At 37.9% G+C, this 26,741-nt stretch overlaps 1 protein-coding gene across 1 annotated transcript in view; it reads right to left on the bottom strand.

The window, feature by feature from the left end:
• LOC120524578 (olfactory receptor 4Q2-like) overlaps positions 1-26,741 on the bottom strand; it is a 93,871-nt gene that overhangs the window by 43,518 nt on the left and 23,612 nt on the right. The window lies entirely within an intron of this gene.

The raw sequence follows: 26,741 nt of genomic DNA, 5'->3' as shown, positions 1-26,741 counted from the left end.
AAGTTGCTTAAAGAAATTTACAGTTTGTTTTTAACAGTGTTAAATGTTAAAGTAACTGATTCTTTAAACTACAGATGGGCATAAATTAAATTCAGTTTATAAATGTATTTCTCAAGAATCATACAGTTTGAAATTGGATTTTTAACAGTTTAGAAGCTTAATGTACTCAAAGTACTTTCAGTAGGTGCCCTAAAGACTTGAGTGGAACATTCTCTCTAAACATTAATAAGAACATATGGCCTCTTCATTGTGGCATTAAAATTATTTATTACAATTGTCATATGTGAAATACTTACTATAGTTTTCACATAAATCCGTCTTTCCAACTTTATATGAAAGGAGACGTTATTACTATTAACTCTTACATTTGTGACTTTCTAAGAACATTAACATAACACTATAACACTGTTTGCTAACAAAATGTCTGTGCTTGCTTACTTTATAAAGATAAACGTATTGACAACTGTCATTCAGAAGAAATATTACTTGCCTACTTCTTTCAATGGTTCAGCACACTTTTATTAAAGTAAAAATGCAATGTAAAGTATAACCTATAAAGCAATTACATCCTGGAAATAATAGAAAATACCCCAACAGTTTTTAAAATTACAACCTTCTTTGACCATAAAAATATAACATACCTAAATCCAAGTGACAAAATTGATAGGGCCAAATAAAATTATTAATTACAATACATTTCAACGCAGGCGGACACAGAGAACTCACACCGATTTAAGCTTACATTAAAAAAAAATCCAATGAAGAGAGTAAGATATATTTACAAAGAGCAGAATTTGCTTTAAAATATTTTTTGGCAGGATCGACCTTCCGAAGATGTACTTTATTATATTGTCTCTCTTAATATACTAAATAATGTGCCTGCCCCTCTAAGTAGGTGATAGTTTACTTTTAAGACATCTGAGCACATTATTACGGATTTCTTTAGTGTTTATGCCATAAATCATAGGGTTCAGGCAAGGCGGGACGGTAATCATTAAAGTTCCGATTGCCTTAGTGGTATTTGGATTGATATTTGGGAAACGCAAAGCCATAATTGAAAATAAAAGAGTTATTCCGAACAGGATGTAAACAGTTAAGTGTGTCGCGCAGGTGTGAATGGCTTTACTTTTGGAGTTGCTTTGCGATTTGAAAAAACATGCTATTAGAATTTTAGTGTATGTGAAAACAATGGCCGATAATGATAGTGTGGCTAGGAAATAAGTAATAAATAAGGCATATATGTTATTCACTGAATAATCACCGCAGGTCAATACAAACAAAACTCCGTTGAAACAATATGCCTGCACGACTAGCGATTTACATTTTGGAAGTCTTATTGTAAGCGTCAAGAGAACTACGACCAGAGTAAAGGCGCCTCCCCAGGCAATCGAGCAGAGTTTTACTAACGTCCAGGGTGTCATGATTGTGGAGTAGCGCAGAGGATTACAAATTGCAACATATCTATCAAATGCCATCACCGTTAGTATCAGCTGAGCCCCACATGTGTACATGTGGATACAGAAAGCTTGAATGAAGCATGCTTCAAAGGAGATGATCTTCACATCAACGAAGAAGTCGGACATTAATCTTGGCATTAAAGCGGAGCTTCCGATTAAGTCGCAGACAATCATGTTGCATAACATTACATACATTGGCTCATGTAAATTCTTGTGAAGTGTTATAACTAAAAATACCAGGACATTCACAAAAACAATGACCATATACCCAGAAAGAGTTAAGAGAAACAGAGACGCCCTTGCATCTGATGGGAAAAAGAAACCTTCCAATATGAAATCTGAAGAATTTCCAACAACATTGTTCATCTTCTGTAAAGTAGCTTTAACCAACCCTTGAAAAAAATAAAATAGCATATTAAAGTAAATTAAGAGTTTTTATGAGTCCTGCCGAATTCGTCCTTTGTTAGATAAATACCCAAATACACAATAGTTTCCTATCCGGAGACATTAGTTTTGTGCAACGCATGCATGTTAAGTGCCTTACTGATGGATGACCACTCGGTGTTTTGTTTGGTCATTTCGAAGTTAGCCCTCACATACCAACAATAACAGATACCTTCCCCTTCTCTAACATTGTTCATCTAATTGTTCATGTGTTAATATCAATGACTAAATACACTAATTAAGTAACTGGAGACAAAGGTTCTGGGCAGCACACCTTCTTATCTCGTTTGAAGTTCTCGGTCCTGAAATACTGAAACAGCAGCAGGAAATGACCTCGATAATAATTATAAAGGAAAAGCGATGGTTATGTATTTGTTATTTACCATCAAAATACGGTAGCAATTCGGGAAAATATTTCTTGTAAATAAATTAAAACAAAATGTTGGTTCTATACTGAAATATGAGTAAAGATCAGTGTGCGGGAGCACCCTAAAAAGTAAAAAAGATTAATATATTGCTGTAAAATAAACTAGACAAAAAAAAGATAAGAAAAATGTATGTTTTATTCAACTACTTAAATGTTTCGGTTATCGTGTGACTGTTTTGACGTTATGAATATACGTAATCGACTTAAGCTCCTTATTTTTAGGAAACCGGTGTGCTATCAACAATCAATATTTTCATTTTCTTATCCTTATTTTCGTAGCGAATATTATTTCTTTTTATGCTGTCATGTTGAAGTCGTTGTTGATAATTCAGTCCTTTCTCTCTGGTCAGTGTGCAGTAATGAAATCTTGTAGAAAAATTATGAATACCTTGTTTACGCCCAACAGGTTACACAATTTCAGAATTATGTCGCGAACTATAGTCAAAATTAAAAAGCGATTTGTCCAGTGTGATTACTGCTGTAAACAACACTCAGTGAGTAAAATACAAAGAGACAACACTCTTGCACACTTTTCACAGGAGGTACTGGCATATTAATAGACAAAATCATCTGGAGATTTGAATGCTCAGTGTACTTTTTCACCCTGATACGTGTTGTATTTTCTAAATGTGCCTGTTTGATGGTGACGAACCAACCGTTTGATATGTTTCTCATCAATCTCAAAATGAGCGTCACCAGTTCTTTCCACATTTATTACTGAGGTTAAGAAGCTGAATATAAAACATTTAAATACTATTCTTATCGAATACTCTGCATGACCTGTCTTAAACAGTAAATACAAAAGCTTTACACAATACCCACTTCATTATTACCCCCCAAAAAACTACATTAAACTATTCGTAGTTCTAGAGTTTCATTTGTAATTCAGGCTGTCCAGATAATTCAGAAATCAGCATTGCCTAATGCTATTCTAGCAAGTACAATTCGTTCTCAAGTTACGCATGTATTTATTATTGCATAACATTTTACAATGTGCAGTCAAATGTGTGACCCAAAGCTGGTATAATTGTAAAAATATGCACTTTGCAAGAACTGGTATCTTATCTCTGTGACTATAAAGTACCTTTGACTGGTGTTCACTATTCTAAGGCTTTAATTAAAAAAGTTTTTTTACTGCCTATTATATTCTGTAAAAACAGTTTGAAATGAACCAATGGCTAGATCATTTAATGAGGTGGGACACCAACAAGGTCTATGATTATTGTCATAGTTGATCTTAGAATATACAGTAAGAACAATTTCCTGGTGAGCTAATGTTTTTGTAGTGATGGTAGGTTAGGTGGATTGGCGATTCTAAAATTGGCCCTAGTGTGTGCTTGGTGTGTGGGTGTGTGTGTGTGTGTGAGCCTGCGGTGGGTTGGCACCCTGCCCAGGATTGGTTCCTGCCTTGTGCCCTGTGTTGGCTGGGATTGGCTCCAGCAGACCCCCGTGACCCCGTGTTCGGATTCAATGGGTTGGAAAATGGATGGATGGATGGTTTTAATGGTTGCATGAGTGGCCTACAGATGCAAGCATTATGGGTGATTGGTTGTTAAGTATTAAGTGTAAAAGGTGACAAGAAGGATACAAGGTACACCTCCACTTAATGAATATTTATATTCCAATTTACCTCATAAATATTCCCACTCCCACCCCAGAAAGAGATCAGCTACTGCAATAAGATTTAGATCTGATTTTAGATGTTTAATTTCCTAATAAAGTTTAGGGAACTCTATACTTTATAATTCAAATCTTACCTCAAGAAACCTATGTTTTGATATAAATGCATTAGATTGCAATATATCAGCATTCTGAGAACACCTTAACAATTTAGATCAATTAATTTAAAATGTGTAATACATAAAAATCATACAATTGAAACAACTAAAAAGTTGTGTATTGAAACATCTTATTAAAAATGTACACATCTTTCCAAAAATCCATTTTAGGAAAAAGTAATTATATAAAATACTGGCCGTCCTCCACGACTCTACCCACGTGGTAGTGAAACAGGACAGGATTTGCCTGGCTCCAAACTCCTGATGTCACACTTTCCCTCCCCTTAGCCGGCTGGGATGCCCCAACAATGAAAGAACCAGGGGAGAGAGCTTTTTCAGGATATTTCCTCCAGGACAGATAGAAGGCAGCCCCCTTGCCTTGCAGCAGTGCTACGGGTTTGAAGCATAGAAGCTCAACTGTGCTGGGACACATGGCCACTGACAGGGGGCACCTAGACATTTGCTGGGCCATGTTTGGCAGCACTTCCGCCACACAAAGAAGTACTGCCAGAAGAAGGTTGTTGGAAACCTGGGGTCCTTCCAGGTGTCCTATAAAAGGGTGCCAGCTGCCAGTATTCAAAGGCTCTAGTCAGGAGGAAGCGGAAGAAGCTCGAAGGGCTAGCGAGGAGAAAGGACTGTGTTGCTGAAAAATACTGGGTTGCTTTCTGTATATAAACCGTGTGCTGTGTGGTGAAACTTGTGACCTGCCTGTCTGTGTCAGGTTAGGACAGCTGTACGCACCCTGGGCTTCACAGGATAAACTTTAAAAATCAATAAATATAAAGGTATTGCTAGCTAAGCGGAAGGCAAGGTACACTGCAAAACACAGGGGTACGGCAACTCAAACTGAGGCTGGAGGGTGAGTGAGGAGGGCCCTGCCCGGCTCCTTACTCCTGATGTCACACTTCTCCCTCCCCTCAGCCTGCAGCCTGTGTCTCGGATTAGCATGAATATATCACTCCCGCAAACAAACTATGATTCTTAGTCTTATGATAGAAGTCACAAAATCAAAATGAATGTTCAAGCAAAATTCCGTTAAGTAGTTCTCTCATTTGCTATAGCTAAGAGACTGGTGCATGAGTGAGGAGGGCCCTGCACCCCTTCCCTCAGCCCACTGTGTGTCTCTCAGATTTGTGCAAATCAATCGGTACTGCAAGCAAACTATGACACATTGCACAATGAGAGAAGTTGCATAATCAACCGGAATGTTCAAGCAAATAATAGAACAAAAACCTGATCTAAATCCGTTAAGTAGTTCTCTCCTGAAAAATGGACAGACATACAGACAGATAGATATTTGGATTTTACATATAGAGAGATTTTCCCTTAACCAAAAAAGTCAGTCAGTCAGTCATTTTCTAACCTACCATATCCTAGCACAGGGTCACGGGGGTCTGCTGGAGTCAATCGCAGCCAACACAGGGCGCAAGGCAGGAACAAACCCCGGGCAGGGCGCCATCCCACCGCAAGGCACGCACACCCCCACACACCAAGCACACACTAGGGACAATTTAGGATCACCAATGCACCTAACCTGCATGACCTCGGGACTGTGGGAGGAAACCGGAGCACCGGGATGAAACCCACACAGACTCGGGGAGAACATATAAACTAAAAAAGTACACTAAGGAAATGATAGTTAACACTTTAGGACAAAGAAAGCATGTGCAATAATAATGTGTATTAAAACTATCTAAAAATATATTAATTTAATAATCTGACAACTTTGTGAATAAGAGCAATGTCAAATTTACCAAGCATAACAATATAAAAGGTTTGACAAACAAGAGCACACCATTCAGTCCATCCAATTTGTTTGGTCGCTAACCCCTAAATTGTCTCAATATCTCATCCAGATATAGTTTTTGAATGTTTTCAAGGTATCTGCATCAACTTCAAGAGTTTATAGTTTGTTTCAGATTCTCATGACTCTTCGTGAAAATGATATGCTTCCTGGCTGTATTCTTAAATGTTCTTCCCCATATTTATTGGTGTGCTTCAGTATTTAGCAAAAAAAATGTGCTTAAATTTACAAATGCTTTTCAGAAATTTTAAATTGTTAATTACATCCCATGGCTTTTTGGCTCAATACTACAAATGTTCAATTCAATCAGCCTGATATACTACATAAACTTCTGTGTGGACCTTCTCCTTCAAGCCTAAATTGTTAAAAATTCAGCATCTCTGTTCAATTGAAGTTTAGTATAACAGTTTGATATCAAAATCTTTCTGCTGAGTACAGGAAGCATATGGTTTGTCCACATTTTTAAAGCAAAGGTTGACATCTGTCCTATGTGGATTCACTCTGCTTTTGCATACTTCAAGTAAAACCATTGGAATCTCTTTCAACCTATCATACTCCAACAGCCCTTTCACCTTGCATTTGTGTTTAAATGGCATTCTGTGATCTATTGGGTATTGATGACTGTTGCTGTCCTTATATTGTATGTTTATTTTAATGTTTTATTTGTACAAGTTTAACTAAATCAAATTCAACGCAACTGACATTGCTGTGACAGTGAAGTATTTACTGTTCAATGTAAGTAAATACATGAGGCAGAAGAAACAGAAATGAGAAGCTATATTAGAAGCCTAAAGCTACCTACATGTTATAAATGTAGGTTTGATTCAATTCATTACATTTAAGCACATAAAATAATAAATGATTATAGACTTATTTTCAGTTTTAGACTATTAGGATGGAAATGCTTTGATGATATAATTTTAACAAAATGTAAAATAAAAATTGATCAATAATTAAAACGATCCATCCATCCATCCATTATCCAGTGTCAGTCAGTCATTGTCCAACCTGCTATATCCTAAGTACAGTGTCACGGGGCTCTGCTGGAGCCAATCCCAGCCAACACAGGGCACAAGGCAGGAAACAAACCCTGGGAAGGGCACCAGCGTACCGCAAGGCAATTAAAACTATATTCAGAATAAATAGAAGAAAACATAAAATTACAATATTTACAATGAATCAAAGGCATTTTTTTTTTACATTTTATTTTACTGTTTAAGGCAACACAGTAGTTCAAATATTAGTGATGCTGCCTCAAAGGTCAAGTAGCCTGAGGTGAAATTCAAAATTCTGTTACTGACTCTGTGAAGTTTATATCTTCTCCACTTTGTTATGGGGTATTTCTGAGCACTTTGGTTTTCCTCCAAGAGACAAGCAGTGAGGTTGATCGTCTATTCTAAATCTGTCAATGAATTAGCCATGTGATGGAACAGCATCTATTCAACAGTTGGTTCCAGCCTGTTACACATACTGCTTAGATAGGCTTCAGACTCCTGTGATTTTGAATTGGATTTAAGTTCTAAATAGATGTATGGGTCATTTTTAAAGTATTTAGTGTATTATGTTTTGTATGTACTTATTCATTGTTGATTAAATATATTTTTTCATATTTTATCTTTAGTGTCACCTGTGCACACATTTCATAGAAAGTTAAATAATTCAATAGTTAAATAATTTGCATCATGACCAGAAATAGTAATAATAATAATCCTATTTTTAATAATCATATATCAGTCGGTTTTCCAATCCAAATTATCCAGTGTGGGGTCACAGGAAAATTGGAGTAATTCCAACAATCATTAGGCACAAAGCTGTAACAACACCTGGACAGAGACAGCCCATCATGGGTGAACACACACATATATTAACACATCCAAGGGGCCAGTCTATCAACACCAATCAGTCTAATTTGTATGTCCTGACTATTGAAGGAACATGGAGCACCCAGAAAGAAGCCATGCGAACAAGGGCACAACATGTAAATTCCAAGCTGGAAGCACCCACACTCTTAAAAATAAAGGTGCCGGATCAGTTGTACCGAGCAGTACCTTAGGGGAGCTATTTTTGGTTCCCAAAAGGCCCATGAAGGTCCCAAAAAAGAACCTTTGTTTATGTAAATCTGTAACGGCTCCATACAATGCATGAGATAAAAGATCTATGAAATACCAAAGGACTCTCACTACATACAGTAACACAGACAAAGTCCATGCAGGTCTTGGTCGTCTTAATATGCTAGTGTCCTGCTAAGTATACCATACATAAAAGATTTGATTTTTTTAAGTATTAGGAAGTTTTTCAACGCACAAAGAATCTACTTCATAAGCAAAGAATCCTTCCCAAAATGAAATGCTTTTTTGTCAACCAGTAGTTACCAGAAATTATACAACTCTGTAAAGAACCACATTGTACCATTAAAAAACCGTTATTTTTATGAGTGCAGGACTTGAACCCTGGTCTCTATGTTTATATACAGCAACATTACCACTGTGCCACCATGCTGCCCAATAATCTATAATCAATTTTGAAAATGTTTGGTAGTCTTTTTGTTAAAGAATGTTCAAACCCACAGAATTAAAAAATTTCCAAAGCAGTTTTCAATAAATGAGTTAAGTATTATAGACAGTAATATTACCTACATTTTCACAAATGTAATGTAAAATATAATTACAATATAAAGTAAATGCAGTGTAAGGGCTCTAAATTAGCCAGACAATATAATATCATTTTTAAAAAAGGATGATACTTCTCATTTAATATACTGATTTTAAGTTGTTAATGATGTGTTTAACATATTGCACTCTATCTTATAATTTATAACTCTTTTATAATAAGGGAGTGGCAGAGCAGGGCAGTGATTAGCAATGCTACCTTACAGATCCAGTGTCCTGATTTTGAATCTCACATCTGGCATTTGCCTTTGAGTAGTATGCATATTCTCACAGTGTCAGCCTGAGTTTTCTTTTGGCTACAATAAAATTTGTCTTCTCTTATCCATATAGATGTGCAGCTTAAGCTAAATGTATTAGACTATATAGAGATGTGTCAATGGCCTAGTGCCATGTCTAGGGCTATTTCTTGCCTTGCAGCCAACACTGTAATGGTAGGTTTTGCACCATCCATATTACAAACCATAAAGTAGAATTAGCTCTCAGCATGGAAGAATAAATAGCACCATCATCAAGCCACCATTGTCAACTCAATCACCATGGTTTCTTGTTCATTCAGTACATGAGTTAACTATATGATAAATGCTGTAACATTTATGAAATCTCATGTTTTTTTGAGTTGTTTTGATTTAATTTTGAACACATCCTTTATTTTATTAGCAGCCTTCAGATTAAACAATACATAAGCAGTATTAGTCAAATGAAGCATGACAATAATGAGACACTTAAGATTCAAGTTAACAGAAAATCAAAAAGGCAGTGAAGAAATTCTGTACATGCAAAAAATTAAAGGTTTCAAAACTAAAATTCAAGATTTTGGTGTGAGATTACAAAGAGAATAAGAAACTGTTCAACTATGGCTTAAACTGGCTTCACAGATAAAGTGTTAGTTTTCAATGTGCTAACAAGGAATTCAAAAGTAGGGTGTGAAAATTTGGTACATGGTGATTTTAATATACAAATGCAAAAGAACAAAGGCAATATTAAAATTATTTAAAAATTCAACCTTTACCAAAATAACAAAATGACAAAACTTTAACATCAAATTTTGCTTTATTTCACAAATACACATTTTTATTATTTGGCTCATACCAGAAATGTGTTCATATTGTCCTATACAACTAGGCATTATTTTCCTCATGTATATATAACCATTAATGTAAATTTAAAGCATACCTTTCCTGAAACAAATATAACCTGGTCAATACTTAAATTGCATAGTCAAATTTACATTTCACCATTAAATATTAAAGTCGCTGATTCTTCTAACTTCCTATTGGAATACATTTCATAGGCTGGACTCTGCATCTACTGTATTTCTAAAGCATTTCACTTTGAAGTTGTATTTTAATCATTTATAAACCTACACAAAATACTTTCAGTAAGTGTCACCCAGATTTCAGTGTGCAACAATCGCTCTAAACAAGAACACGAGACTGACTCCTCTCTATCTATTTACTAAAAATGTCAGTTAAATCTCCCTTTTCAATTTCATATGACTTGGGACTTTATTGATTTACAGCAACTCTTAAATGTGTACACTTCCAGTAGTGGCGGTACATTTTGGTGTCTTGTATGTCTGTAGTACTAGGATGTTGTACCGTGTTAGCCATTAGAAAAGTCAAGCAAAATTACATTTTTTATTTGCTAACTAAAAAGATTACAATATGCAAGCTTTCGAGGCAACTTATTACATCTTCCCTGAAGAAGCTGCCTGAGTTGCCTCGAAAGCTTGCATATTGTAATTGAAATTATAATTGATCTTGTCCAAGGAAAAAACAATCAATTAAGAGATTACAAACAACTGAACTGAATTATATACAATAACAAAATTATTTGCATCATTACCTTAAATGCATTAAGTTAATTTATTATCTACATTATCTAAAATATACCTTACACTACCTTTACCATGAAATAGCAAACTTAAATCCAGAAACGACAGAACCCAGTAAAATGAATGAATACAATCGCATCCAATTCGGGCTGACTTATGGAACTCACACAGATTTAGGCTCAAATTTAAAGAGGAGTTAAAAAAAAAAAAAAACAAGACTGCACACTATTGACAGAATGTAGTCAAAAATAATTTTTAGACGATCTACCTTTTAAAATTCAAATTTACTCTTTAGTATGGGCTGTCTTCTACGGAAGCGCATTAGGACCAAGCTTCCAGTCTTCATATATTAAGTAAAGTGTCTCGCATTTAAATAGGTGATAATTTATTTTTAAGCCATTTTAACACATTATTACGGATTTCTTTAGTGTTTATGCCATAAATCATAGGGTTCAGGCAGGGCGGGACGGTAATCATTAAAGTTCCGATTGCCTTAGTGGCATTTGGATTGATATTTGGAAAACGCAAAGCCATGATCGAAAATAAAAGAGTTGTTTCGAACACGACGTAAACAGTTAAGTGTGTTGCGCAGGTGTGAATGGCTTTACTTTTTGAGATGCTTTGCGATTTGAAAAAGCATGCTATTAGAATTTTAGTATACGTAAAAGCAATGGCCGAAAGTGACAATGTAGTTAGGAAATACGTAATAAATAATCCATATATGTTATTCACGGAATAATCTCCACATGCAAGTACAAATAAAGCTCCATTGAAACAATATGCGTGCACGACTATCGATTTACATTTTGGAAGTCTTATTGTAATCGACAACAAAACTACGACCAGAATAAAGGCACCTCCCCAGGCAATCGAGCAGAGTTTTACTATTGTCCAAGGTGTCATGATTGTGGAGTAGCGCAGAGGATTACAGATTGCAACATATCTGTCATATGCCATCACCGTGAGTATCAGCTGTGACCCACATGTGTACATGTGAATACAGAAAGCTTGAATAAAACATGCTTCAAAGGAGATAACCCTTACGTCAACGAAGAAGTCGGACATTAATCTTGGCATTACAGCGGAACTTCCGATTAAGTCGCAGACAATCATGTTACATAACATTACATACATTGGCTCATGTAAATTCTTATGAAGTATTATAACTAAAAAAACCAGAAAATTCACAAAAACAATGACCAAATACCCAAAAAGAGTTAAAACAAACAGAGACGCTCTTGCATCTGGAGGGAAAAAGAAACCTTCCAATATGAAATCTGAAGAATTTCCAACAACATTGTTCATCTTCTTCAGAGTAGTTTTGACTAATCCTGAAAAAATGTAAAAGGTCATATTAAAATCAATCAAAATTTTTTTTACAGTTTCATATTTTATGATAAGTAAAATACGCTAATAGCTAGAGATAACCGTTTTCTGCTGTGCACCATTGTTCTTTCCTCGTTTGGAAGTTGCAGTCGGAAAATATTGAAAGACAGAAACCACCTCTCTAATATTTATAAAAGGAAAACGATAGTCATATCTTTTGTAATGTATATTAAAATACGTTTATGGTTATTAGCAAAATATTTCTTCTAAATGTACGCAAAAATTATGGGTTTTACTTAAATATGCCAGGAGCTCAACTTACGCATCCTTCCAGAAAAGGAAAAATGCATCGCTGGAAAATAAAATTAATATTAGAAGGAAAATGTATCCGATGATGAATAAGTGAGTTATTGTGTGAAAGTTTAGATATTGGTTGTTGCTGTCTGTAAGCATACAGACGGGTTTGCTTTAAATAACAGGATTCTCTCGATTTACGTATATTTATGATATCAAAATTTATTTTTTACAATCTATATGTAAACTGCGGATTACCCAATATACCCTTTTACTTTATCATCATGCAATCCATTTTGTCTTCCCCGACGATTTGGTTGTTTCTGTATTGTCATTGTGTACTATGAGAACTTGTAAGTAGGCTATGTTTATTTCACCGGCTTGAAAAGAATATAAAACATTTTTACCTTATTCGCGCCTCACCGGTTATATAATTTCAGGAAATGTCGAGATTTAGTCAAAATTAAGAAGCGATAACTTCTGCTCAATAGGTTTACGACTGCTATATAGGCCTACAATACTATATCTTCGAGTTATAAAGGTCCGACACGCCCATTGCACGCATTTCACAGGAGATAATAGCAAATTAATTTATCGAAATCAACTGGAGAGATCACAGTACATTGTTTACCTTCTACGTCTTGTATTCTCTGGACGTGCCTGCTTGATGGAGACGAATCATTTGATCTTTTTATTATCCATGACGTAACAAGAGTTAACAATTATTTCTATTTCTGGTATACCAGAAGGTACCTTAGGGCTTAAGAGGCTAATGAACGATTTTTTTTTTTTTTCGCCTTATACAATTTCTCCTATTAGGAATTCGTTAGTTTTCGCATACCCATTGGGGTTAGAGCGCAGGGTCAGCATTTGTACTGCGCCCCTGGAGCAATTACAGGTTAAGGATCTTGTTCAAGGGCCCAGCAGAGTAGGATTTCTTTTGGCAGTGACCGGGATTCGAACCGGCAGCCTTCGGAATACCAGCGCAGATCCTTAGCCTCATGTTATCAGTTATCAAATGAAGTGCTTATAATAAGCTATCCAAATCTATGCTAGTGCCATTCTGCTATCTGAATAGAATACAATTTAAGAATTAAGAAGATTGTAAATGTAGCATAGTATTGTAGGCAGCAGCCCTGCAGCCTCAAGGATCTACTGTCCTGTGATCAAACTTCATGTGTGATTATTGTCAATGATGAAGTTAAATGTCTGTGTGGGTTTACCTGATAAATCCATAAAAAAATTCAGATTTGTCAGGTGGTAACTCAAAACTGGTCCAGTTGTTAATACAATTGTTTCTGTGAGTGGACCATTTTGATGCACTGATGGACAAGGCTATTTCCTGACTTATGCCCAGTGCTCACAGAACAGGCTCTGGTCGTCAAGTTATTCTGTATAGCATTAAGTGGGTATGAGAAATTTATGTTACTACTGTAGTAAAGCCAACAGTGTCAATCTTTACAGTTTTTTATGTTAGTTGAGTTGAAAAAAAAATGCTGCTAACAATGAAAATCTGTAATATAACAATTGTATGATAAGTTTCCATCTACCAATTCACTGAAAGCATTTTATCCAGAATCATACTCGTGATTCACCTTTGCAGCACTGAGTGCAATTGGCAGTTCACCATTATGTGTGTCCTCACACACTCTAATAAACACACCAACAAACCACCAAATTATTGTTGGCAATTAATGTAACACACATGGAAAGGAGAGAACATGCAACTGTGATGGTGCAGGTTGGCTCCACCCTACCACTTCTGTTTTGGGAACTTCTTGAACCCACACCATCACATTTGGTGGCAGCAGTTGAATAAGCAGAGCCAGTGAGGAGTGAAGACTGGAAGGGAAGCAAATAAGTGAGAGAGAAAGAGAGCAAGAGCTGGTGCATGTTGAAAGGAAGCAGGCAGACAGGAATGGAGCACCAAAAGGGACTGTGTGTGGCCAGCGCTCATGAGGGACTGAGGTTTTGCTCCTGTTGAGAGACAAGGTAGAAGGTGTGACCATCACGCTCAGAAGTGTTCTCTCACTGCGAGGAGCCATTGAGTGGAATGATGTGGAATGACGAGGGATTGTCAGTGGGGTCTCGGGTCAAGACAAAAGGTTGGCTGTGCTTGCTGATGGACTTCTCTTTGGATAGCAAGGTCCAAAAAGGGCAAGTTGAGGAGATGTCAGTTATAAAGGTGCACCAGGGCAGGCTCTAACTTTTAAGGACAGTTTATTGCTTGTGTTTTGACTTTGGCTTTATGGATCTTCTATTTATTGGTTTTAACCTCCACTATGAACATTTTGTTTAATTGGATTATTTACTTACTAGCCAACCCGCGGCGTACCATACGCCGCATAATCAGGCCGGTTTTTTAATAATTTTTAAGCACTGGGAGAAAATTAACATTTGAAAAATCGGTAATGTAATAAATCAGCAAGAAAAGCAACATTGTAAAAATGCACAGAACGAACCAACACACAATCGTCCGTGACTGAAAACTGGCGGACCGCAATCGGAAGAATGATCAATTGTCCAGGGTGGAGGTCATGGTGATGTGCTTTCGCAGTGACAGCATCCATAAGTCCCCTGTATTGCTCTACACGCAAATCTTGTTGATGTGAGCGAAGGTAATGTAGACGCGCGCCTTCTGTTCTGACATATGCGTCAACGATGTATTGCTGGAACAGTTTGCCACTGGAATGCAAGACACTAAATGAAGATCTCATGGCAAGCCTGAAAGCATAAAATTGGAGCTGTGTGAGTCGCGTTGTTTCCGTGCTTCGCTTTTCCTCAACATGGGTTAATTGTATGTGCCAGCCTGGATCTCCGTAAGGGAATAGCAGTGGATAAACTATGGGGTCACAGTTCATATTGAGAACAGAGATACGCTTGCAAGCATCTCCCCTTGGATATATGCAAATGTCGCGTTGTGCAGGAGGTTTCCCGTCTTCACCTACAAAGATAGCTGCAACATCAGTTTGACGGGACGGGGCGTTATACCTTCTCATATCCAGACCTGGATTTTCCATGAACACCATTTGTACAGCAGTAACAGGGTTACCGTGAGTGATAATGTCATGCATTTGCATGTAAGACTTTGCGAAGGGATTAACCTGTCATATCATGTTGTCTAGTTGAAGCAACAAAATATCACTGCAAGCGCAATTACATTGATTTTGCAAATGGTGACTGGTACCCTCAGCAGAATTGAAGATATATAGCTGACCGTATTGTGGTGACGTGTCAGGATTGTTATATAAAGGAGAGACCTGGTGATAAATTTGACCGTGGATTCTGAAAGCATACGGTCCTTGTCCAGATGGTTGAGCGATGTGTGCGCCCATTGACGCGAAAGCTAAAGCAGAGTTGTATTCCCTGATATGATCACAGTAATTTCGGGACAGCGGGTTCTTGCCAGTTAGGAGGTCTTCTAATAAAAGAGGGGGTTTGAATAGCGGTGGCAAAGACACCTTGCCGGCATGACAACACTTAGTGTAATGTCCGGATTTGTTGGCCTCTGCTGGCCAATGAAGAGCATTGCAAGAAGCACATAGTGCGGTGGGAAGGCCAATGTTATGTTCTTGGACGTGAAAGGCGGTATCTTCTTGAAAAGCTGCAGAAAAGTGAATGTGATGTTTGTGCATGAACGATTTAGTGCTGTGTTGACACTGAAGGGAATTGGAATGAGTTGTGTCGAAGCATTGCTGGCAATGTTCACATTGCATAATTCGTTCAGTGGAGTGTGTTTTAAATGCATGTTGAGAAATCTCTGCACTCGGAACGTTTTTGAACAAATCGTGCATTCAAAGATCTGTTTGGAATGCGTTTGCTCAGTGGAGTGTGTGTTTAAATGTGCTTTGAGATATTTCTGGCGTGTGAAGGTTTTGGAGCAGTGTTGACACTGAAAAGAAATCATCAGGGAATGTGTTTTGAGATGGTTAGTAAGGTATCTGCGTGCGTGAAAGTGTTTGTCGCAAATTTTGCATACAAATCTTTGTGTTGAATGGATCTGCATATGGTTGTGGAGATCCATCTCACCCGTGAAGTCCTCGGTACAAAATGTGCAATTGAAGGTGAGAGTGGAATGAGTTCATAAGTGTTTTTTGAGAGCGCGAGTTGTCTCGAAGCATTGTTGGCAATGTTCACATTGCATCATTTGGTTAGTGTTGTGTTTTTTCAAATGTGCGTTCAGATATCTGTGCACTCTGAAGCTTTTGGAACAAAAGGTGCATTGAAAGTCCTGTGTAGAATGCGTGTGTTCAGGGGAGGGTGTCGTTAACTGATTTTCAGGAAGAGGAGAGTGGGCAGGTGACGTCACATTAGTGTGTGCACATACCGACAGAGTCAAAAGATGTCACCAGAAGGTAATTACATGGGTATTTGAGAGGAATGAGAACCTCGTAATGCCCATGATCCAAAGGACCGCTAAAGAGCAGGGATATGAAGAGACGCTGGGCCGGATTGTAAACTCGAAGAGAGGCATGAGGACTTTCTTTGAAGTAAATGCTGATAGTAGCTGGAAGGATTTGGGACATTGCCACAATTTCTGCCTCGCCACCATAGACTCCAGACGTATTCATGTAATCAGCGTATTGTTGAGCAGACTGTATAACAATGCCTCTGTGACTAAGAACAACGGACACCACGTCACCGAAGTTATCCCAATGTTGGCAAACAAAGCTAACAGCCATGTTACGAAGTTTGAGAGCAACAGTTTTGTCAATGACATTTCTCCAAAAATACCCAACTGACAGAAACAAACAGTTACCTGAAGCAGGAAATTCTATAACATTGAAAAAGGTGTTGTTTCCATGAAATACATTTGAAGCGGTAGCCATGGAGGGCAAAAGAATACTCAACGTGGCTCACAGCTGGGTTTGGACCCCAGCACAGACCAAAGTGAGTGAGTATGTGTTTGATTAGCTGTTTGATTTGGCGGCCAGTGGTCTGAGGTGCGTTCCTGAGCACGTGGGAGGAGGGGTAGAGTTTCTGGGCGGGGCTTCGTTGTTCCTTTCGCATGGTTTTTCATGGTGGACGCGGTCGGGTGTCGAAACCGAAAAGAATAATGAAAAGTCAACGTGGCTTAGACGTGCATGTGGACTCCTAGCACAGATGAAAGGGGCTAACTGGGTGGTCGGTGAGTTTTTGCGTCCGGGCACATGGGCAGGCAGTGTGAATGCCTAGAGAGCGGGGGTAGACGCAGACCGGTGAAAAAGGAGTGTTGGTGGGCAGGGAAACGTCTTCCGTATTTCTGCAGGAGCATCTAAGAAGATGCATGTTTGTCGCGGATGCGAATTGCTGTATGCAGCGTGTAAAACAGTTTGCTATGGTGCATGCGGTTGTGCGTCGTAACCGAAAACTCGATTTTTAAAGACTGCTTACTTCATTGTGTTTTAACCTCAGTTGTAAAGGATTGTTTTAAAGATCCCATGGGATACCCCTCGCAAACTGTTTTACACGCTGCATATGGCGATTTACCTCCACAAGAAACATGCCTCTATGAACAGTCAACGTGCAGGTGCATGTGGCCTCTACGACAGATGAATATAAATGACGCTGTTTCTTCTGTGTCGTCGCGTCCGAGTTGGTGGGCGTGGCTCTGTGAGTTGTCGTCGTATCCAATGGCCTTGGAGTTGGTGGGCGTGGCTCCTTCCTGCGTGCGCCATAGGTGTCTTACTTGTCGGCGGCTCAGTGAATCCACGGCCCTTCCGGCGTGCTTTCCATGGTTGTCTTGCCTTAGAGAATTATATATATATATTATAAATTTTGCACTGCAATTTGACACTGTTTTTGACTTTTTCTAATAAAGGTACTGAGCTCCTTTGCACCTACCCTTGCAATGTGTTGTGTATGCATGTCCTCATCTGCCTGGTTCATCTGGTTATGTTATTGATGGTGTTGAGTTCATGAGGCTTTCAAATCAGATGTAGGAGCATGGAGCCAATCCATATCATCATAGCAACAGGGCAAGAGTTTCAGACAGGGCCTTTTAAATCTGAGCAGAAAGAACAACAAACACTCATCCTATTGTAAAAGTCATATTTTATATTTTGTGTGTGTGTTATTGGTATGTGAGAGTTAATTAAAATATGTCTTTTGCCTGTGTAACTGTTTTTTTTGGTTGCCACTATGGAGCCATGTGAGAATTTTTAAAGCCTTTCTCACCTTAGAAGTTTTTCCATTTTGTTCTATTGTATCTGTTGCAGTGACGTGTGGTGAGGTTCATTGCTGGTGAGGCACTGACTTCTTCAGAGTCAGATTTAGAAATATATGAACCCAAAACAGTAGCTTATTCACTATTCAATTGGCAGCATGCACATTGACTACTAGTTATGTTTCAAATCTCATCAGCATTCTTTATACACACATAGGTAAGGTACATATTTGGCTAAGAAACAATGTTACATTCATATCGGGGAGAGAATTTGCTCTGCACCCTCCATGTGTTCTAAATTTGTTGTTGCAATTCCACAATTCATACTTATTCAATACAAATTAAAGTATTGAGTGGTGTACAAAAAACACGGATGTCAATTTTTACCCTAATTGAAATATTTAGTTGCTTTAAAAAACTTTTAATTCTGATGCTTAAATCAATTTTAATATGGACTGTTCAACAAAAGAATAACAAGAAAAACAAAAGAATATTTTATTTAAGGTCAAAATGTAGTTTTTAAATATTGGATTTTTTTTCTCAATCTGATCCCATTTTTATAAAACTGAAAAGTGTTTATGGTCTTACCTTTATTTGTAAATGAAGTCCATGCGCCTATCCTTCTCCATGAAAATTTTTATCACTTTCTTGTAAAAGTCCTCTTTATTTTCCTTTAGTTTTAAAAATATTAATCTTCTATTTTGGCAGTCATTTAGACCTAAAAATAAAAATAAATATACTGCTGCAGTGCACTTGACTTTCTGATATTGCTAACTTATTGGCACCTAGAACCTTTATGTAGAAGAACAGCAGTAACAAGTACCTTTTTGGCTCACATCTGCCCCCTTCAGTGCAACATGGTACTGTCTGCCTCACCTTCTGCCTTTTCACTGCGGTTTTATGTCCGATCAGCAAGGCTAAATATGTTGAATATGTTCATTAAAGATATTAGTCAGACTGTGGAAAGTCAGGGTGTATAATAAACATGACTGCAAACATTATATTGGCGACATTCAGAAAGACAGCAGCAGGCACACGCCAATTGCATGCATCAACCTAGAGTGTGAGGGATAATGTAGTCTGAGGTGAGGTGAGGCCCGTTGCAGTATTTGAACAGGAAATGTACCAATTTGGCGATTTTGACTATTAAAATAATGACAATTGTTGGAATCATACAGAAAACTAATGTATAGTACAGACCAGTTGACACATTTATTTTATTTTTTATCATTATTAGTTTTTTTGTTACTTTTCATGATGACCCTTCCTCCCCTGACTGCACACCCCTGATATTTAGAGAGCTATTAATCCAACAAATGCCAGAACAAGTGTGAATTGCTCTGGCCAATGTGTCTGTCATTGACTACAGAGAGTTAGTTAAGATGTTCGACAGCCTGCACTATGCTTCGCAGAGCCATCTTCCACCTGCAACCCTTGTTGGTCCCATTAGCAAGCCCGTGTTTCGCACCTCCTCCTGTTGCCATATCGACAACTGACCTGTGTTTTTAACATGCCTGATTCGGCAAGAACACAAAGAAATGCCGCCCTCCTTGTAAGTTTAACCCACCCGGGTCAGTCAACACTATCTTATCAGACCCTGCAGGCTACATAACAGAATCCCAGTCCGGCCGCCATTTTTTGTGTGATAATGGTGCACAAGTGAGCGTGCTTCCTGCATCACCTATTGATGTGGCTTTAGGGAGAGAAGGGCCCATATTGGAGGCTGCTAATGGCACTAGGATCCCCACCTACAATATGCAGCACACCATCTTATCGTTCAGTGGAAGGCATTTCACTTGGACATTTGTCTTGGCCAGGGTGGCCAGGCTGCTGCTGGGAGTGGACTTCCTGTGTGCAAACAGGTTTCTGGTTGATATTAATAACTGTCGCCTTGTAGATGCAAAGGACTTTGCCACCCTTTCCTGCACACTCAGCAGTATTACTACCTCTGCCCTATACAATATGATGGTTACGACTTACAACTTCTACCACCTTCTTAATGAAATCCCCCAGCTATCAAAACCCACTTTTTCACAGCAGAAACCAGGCATGGCATGGAACACTTAATTTTTACTTATGCTCCACAAGTCCACAACCCACACCCGCTGGCTGGCCTCAGACAGGCTGGCTATTGCGAAGGCTAAATCTTCCAACATGGAACAGCTAGGTATCATGAGCCGCTCAAACAGCCCGTGGGCATTGCCATCACCCCTTCAGGTTATTTGAATTCCTATGAACACCATTCGGCCTTAAAAATCCTACGCAAATATTCCTGAGGCTGATGGACTATGTCCTCAGAGATTTTGACTTCTTTTTTGTTTACCTAGATGACATCTTAGTTGTCAAGCTCCTTCAAAGTGGAGCACCTCACCCATCTCTGAGCTTTGTTCAATTGCCTGAGCCTGCATGCATTGACTATCAATCTATTTGGAGTACCTGTCATAGATTTCCGGGGAAATCTCATTTCAAAAGAGGGTGAATTCCTTTGTCTTCCAAAGTCTCTGCTGTCACCGATTTTCCACAACCCCGCAACCATATGCGCCCTCCAGGTATTCATGGGCATGGTCAGTTTCTACCACTTTATTCCTTGGGCAGCACAAATTATGCAGCCTTTATATGAGGCACTACAGGGCCAATCCGCAAAGTTCCCTGTCACATGGTCCAAAGACCTAGATGAGACATGTACAAACACCACACATGCTTTAGCTGATGCGGCCATGCTCACACACCCACTGCCCGACACTCCACTTGCTTTTACAACTGACACGTTGGACCATGCATTTGGAGTGGTGTTTAAACAGTGGGCTGATGATGTGTGGCAGCCATTGATGCCTTTCAGCAGACATTTACGGCCCAATGAACACAAGTGTAGCATATTCGACGGGGAACTTCTGAGTTTGTACTTGGCCATTCGACATTTCCACTTCTTACTTAAGGGCCGCCCATTCACTGCACTTGTCAACCACAAACCACATGTTCTCTCATTGTCCACGTTCACTGAGCCATAGTCTGCCAGATAGAAACGACACCTTCCTTACATATCAGAGTTCACAACAGATGTCCGGCATGTTGAGGGTAAGAACAATGCGGTGACTGACTGTCTCTCCCAGCCTGCATTAGAAACCATATACATTGGAATTGACTACTCCAAGCTGGCGGCTGACCAAGCTGAGGACCTGGAGGTCCAAGCTCTTCACTTGGCAGAAGCCAGCCTGTAATTGTCAGAGGTACAGAGGTTGCTAAGCCCCTGTGTGACACCAACACAGGTTACCCACACACAATTGTTCCCAGCAACTGGAGATGGCACATTTTTGACACCATACACCGCCTCTCACATCCAGGGTGAAGGGCATCCCAACATTTGGTGGTGGGGAAATTTGTTTGGCAGGGCCTTATTAAAGATGTTCGTAACTGGGCAGCAGCTTGTGTTGCATGTCAGAAGGCTAAAATACATTGCCATGTTAAAGCCCCATTGACACCTTTCCTGGTGCCTGCTTGCCATTTTGACCATGTTTATGTGGACCTGGTAGGCCCCCTTCCTCCTTCTTACAGTATAACACACCTGCTCACTGTGGTTGACAGGACCACCAGGTGGCCTGAAGCTGTCCATTTGACATTCATGACTGCAGCAGAAGTAGTGAGAGTTTTTATCAACACTTGGGTTGCATAGTTTGGCGACTGAGGTGCACAGTTCACTTTACAGCTCTGGGCTGTAATGGCACAAGATCTTGGGATGACCCTGCACCGTACCACTGCCTACTACCCCCAAGCTAACGGCCTTTGTGAGTGATTTCACTAGTCGCTAAAGTCAGCCTTCAAGGCCTCCCTGACCAACAACAGTTGGGTTGCATACAGCTTCGAAAGAGGATCTACAGGTCACTATGTGTGCTATTATTGTTACTAACACACATCAAGTAGTGACTTCAATAGTATTTCAAAAAAATAGGAAAATTAAGAATTATCTGAAAAATACACTTTTAAAGTTTCAAAATTGGCAGATGATATATAGTCTGAATCAGAAGATATGAAAAATAAATATAAAATAAGTGTACATATGTATGAAAATCTTACTACTCACAAAGGGAATCTGAAAAATAAAAAAGAATGCATTTTTGAAATGAAATAACTACTTATCTTTGTTGGAGATTAATGTAACAAATTACATCAGAACACACTCGTTATTTGATTCATGCATGTTTTCATTATACTGGAAGCCTTGAACTGCCACATTATCAGTAGAAACTGGAGTTCTGTCACAGACAGTACAATTATAGCTGTTAAGCTGATAGGTAAAATATTAACGATCTACAAAAATATAACTGGGTCACATGTTCTGGGCCTGCACCAAATTAACATTATTCTGGACAAAAAATTTTAATTACCTATCAGACAGCCTTGGACTCACAATCCCTCCTAACCCATTAACAGCTGTGTTTGGGGTTCTTCCAGAGGGGTCTAAAGTGGAGAAAGAAAAACAAATTGTGATTGCATTTACTACACTCTTGGCACGCAGACTTATTCTGATAAACTGGAAGAACCCAAACTCTCCTCTTTTAAGTCAGTGGGAAACCGATGTGTTATATTATTTGAAATTGGAAAAAATCATATACTCAGTTAGAGGATCTGTACAGACTTTTTTCAGAACATGGCAGGATCTAATCAGTAATATTTTAAAAATAAGTTTATAAAGCACAGAGAATTTATTAATTTAGGTATGTTTACAAGCCTTAAATTTTACACCGTTTGGCTTGCTCTCTCTCTCAGGGGTGGGGATCGATCTGTTCTTAACATAATTCTTTTTTTTGTAAAAACTTGATTGCTATGTATGGATTGTAATAAAATTAATAAAAAAAAATATATATATATATAACGAAAACTGTATTTTACCCTTTCAAAACTGCGTCCATGTGGACATTTTTCATGTAACAAAAAACAAACGTTAATTGCTGAAAAACTGAAACTAAATAAAAACTATAAAATAAAATAAAAAATATATAATAAAAAAAATCTTTTAACTAGAAAAACACTGGTGTTATATTGTCGCACCAGACATGGCATGTATAAATGTAATAAATAAATAAACAGAAACACAAGTTAAAAAAATTAAAATTTTGACTAAAACGTGAAACTACTTTAACTCGTGAAAACAAATAAATGGGCTCAAAACATTACATTGCAAACAAAGATACGGAACAAAACAACACTTTAGAAAATAGGAACATATGTAAGTGGTGAAAAAAATTAAGAGTTGTAGTTTTCCAAGGCTAGAAGACTTCTGCAAGTAACAGAATTATATTATCCACATCTCCAGAGTATGCTCTGTAATAGTGAGTATACTTTGGTATGCTGTGTTACACCTCTCCTCAGGTACTGTTCGGGGATGAAGCACTGGAATTGGCAAGAATTAGCAAAAATAACACCCACCACCTAATAACCAGCCACCAACAAACACCATCTCTTGCTGTTTGACACACTCTAGAACTGGAAAAGATATAAGCACCATGTGTGCTCCCAGACCACTTTACCACAATGTCTATAAAAAACTCCCTAATGGTTTGTTGCATATTACCTGTACATTTACCACTGTGAGCTCTTTTCCACTGGTACTGATAGGATTCAAGGTTGGAAGTATGAACACGGATAGGTGTTCTATCCACTGATCTACAATGCTAGGTATGCCTGCAGTGTATAGAAATTGATATCAGTGTCATGCAAGGCATTGTATTATGGTGATGATGATGATAATATACTTATTTGGCTGACACCTTTATCCAAGGTCACTTACAACCTTTGAAATGTAATTGGTTATATTTCTTTTGTTTTTCCAATTGGGGCACAGCCAGGTGCAGAGACTTGCTCATGATCAACCACAAGTACCAGTAGTAGAATTTGAATCCACAACCTCAGGGTTTGTTCCATGCATTCCCCAATAGTAATCTGGTCACTGCATGCACAAATTTGGACACAGCATCTTTGCTGAGGCTGTGTTTATCACAGATGACCTGCAGGAATTCACAAGTGATGTAGAAATGGAGAGCTGACAGAAATTGCATAGTGGGAATGGGCAAAACTGTGGTTTGTTCCTCTGTCCAATTAGTCCTGCACCATCATTATTTCACTTCTGGGCAGCCTGTATATTCTATTATTTGTGGATTACAGGGATGGTCCAAGGGGTTCATGCCTGCCCAAAAGAGAGCATTTAGATCCTTGACTCAGAGTCTTGGACATCATTGTCTGAAACAGTATCTCTAGTTCAGCAGTGCAATTCTATGGGCATATGCCATTATAGTTGGTGGTACTAAGGGGTGATTCACCTACTGACTTTAAAGGACATAAAAGATATGTATAGTGAGTTTGATTGGTTAACTCATTATGTACTGAAGTTGTCTACAGGTGTTAACAACAACAACAACAATAACATTTATTTATATAGCACATTTTCATACAAAAAATGTAGCTCAGAGTGCTTAAAGCTACAAGCAGTACCTTTTGCATTAATCTATAGCCTACATTATAATTTTACATTTAAATTACATCATGAACCTATTATTATTATTGTTGTTTTTGTTTTATTATTTCTCTTGTTATTATATCGTCCAAATAAGGGCAGAATAAGGATCCAAAACATATGGCCAAATCAACATTAAAATGGTTAAAAGAACACAAATTCAAGCTTATTTCAGGGAAGTCTTAATCCCCAGACCTATACCCAACTGAAAACCTGTGGGGTAAGCTGAGAAATAGAGTGCATTTAAAAGAACCATGGACCCTAGATGATCTGAAGATATTTTGTTAAAAGGAATGATCATAGATTCCCTGCTCTGTATTTTTATACCTTATAAGATTTAACTGGAGAAGACTTTAATTTGATAAAGGGAGGTTGTACAAAGCATCAAATTCAGTGATGCCAATAATTGGGGCATGTGTGGTTTTGTTAAAATAGTTATTTCTTGATTTTGAATTATTTTTTCTCAGAATAACTTTATTTCACCTAAAGGTTGGCTTTGTCTTATTTTTTTTTTCAATGTGAGATAATTCATTAAAAGGTTCATTTTTATAACCCTTTTAACTCATCTTTACCATGGTTCCAAGAACTATGGAGGGGACTGTATATAATGTGTCTGTATGTATGTAGGTATTTACTTATACATTGATGTGTGTGTATATTACCAATGCACATTGCCCGTTCTCTCATTCACATCAAATGGATCATGTTGTAAAATATGAGGATGTCTGAAATTTATGAATAGCTGTGGTGGAACTATTTCATTCATTATAGTATTTCATTTCTGTATGAATTAGTTACGTAAGCCATTTATCTGTCACCTGAGCAATGAAGAGTTTCCTAAATGCATTGTAATGCTATTTCCTTTACTTCATCTAAAAATTGCATATTAATTAACAAGTATTTCCCAAAAGCTTCCACAGCTGTAGTACATGGACTGCAATTAACATCTTAGATTGGTGGCGCACTACATGACTTCTACTTGGAGAGCATGTGAAATTTAAATACTAGCGCTGCTATATGTCATTGCTTTGAGGATATCAGATAACATAATTAGAACTCACACAGAATAACAGACTACAAAACTATTGACAACATATCAGCACAGTTTAAAATCTCCAAAGAAACAATGGCTTACCACATTCTGGCACACAAACAACATGGGATGTCTCATTGTTTGTCAGCTCTCCCATATACACGTTTGCCCCTACAATGTGTTTTTTTTCTGGCTGGTTGGCACAAGGTAGCCACTTAGTGATTGATTAATGAGTCAAGGTTTCACTTATTACTTTAGTTATAATGACTTTTGGCAAACACTCACAAATTACAAATTAATCTTAAAATAGTGTTAATGATTTTCTTGGCCTCATTGTGCTTTTTGGAAACACAGTTCTGCTTAATTTTGCTGGTACTAGTCACAGACAGCTATCGCTGAGTAATTGGGTTTGTCAATTAACAAATGGAAATCATTGCATAGCCTTCAGGTTGTTAAGAATATGTAAAGGAAGTGTACAGATTTAATGATTATTTTGTAGGAGCAATTCAGGAACAAATTTAGAGGAATACTACAATTTGCTCAAGAAGTATGTTTAAGATAAAGCAGAACCATGCACAATTAAAGAAATTAAAGTGAAAAAAGAATCACAGTTTAAATATAGAACATGCTGTCTACAATTAAAATGCCAAATATTACAGCATAAATAGAGAACATAATTTAAAACTTACTAGTGTTTATTAATTGTCTTGAAAATGAAATGCCATCTTACCCCAAATTACTACTTAAAATACTCAAACCTTAGAGTTTCACTTGTAATCTAAGCTGCCCTGACTGTTCAGAAATCAGAATTGCCTGCTACTATTCCAGCCATTATGATTAAGCTACAGGTTTTGTTAATAATAAACTACACTGGGAAATATTCTACACTGTGCTGTCAAAGGTGTGAGCCAGAGCTATTCCAATTGTTAAAATATTTTTAAGTGGTATCCTGTGTCTGTGACTATGAAGCACCTATGGATGATGGTCACTATTAAAAGGTACTAAATAAAATTAAGTAAAAA

The sequence above is a fragment of the Polypterus senegalus genome, chromosome 2 (genome assembly GCF_016835505.1).
Source record: "Polypterus senegalus isolate Bchr_013 chromosome 2, ASM1683550v1, whole genome shotgun sequence".
Taxonomy (NCBI): Eukaryota; Metazoa; Chordata; class Cladistia; order Polypteriformes; family Polypteridae; genus Polypterus; species Polypterus senegalus.
Note: the sequence above shows the minus strand (reverse complement) of the source record. Positions and strands in the feature narration are given on the sequence as shown.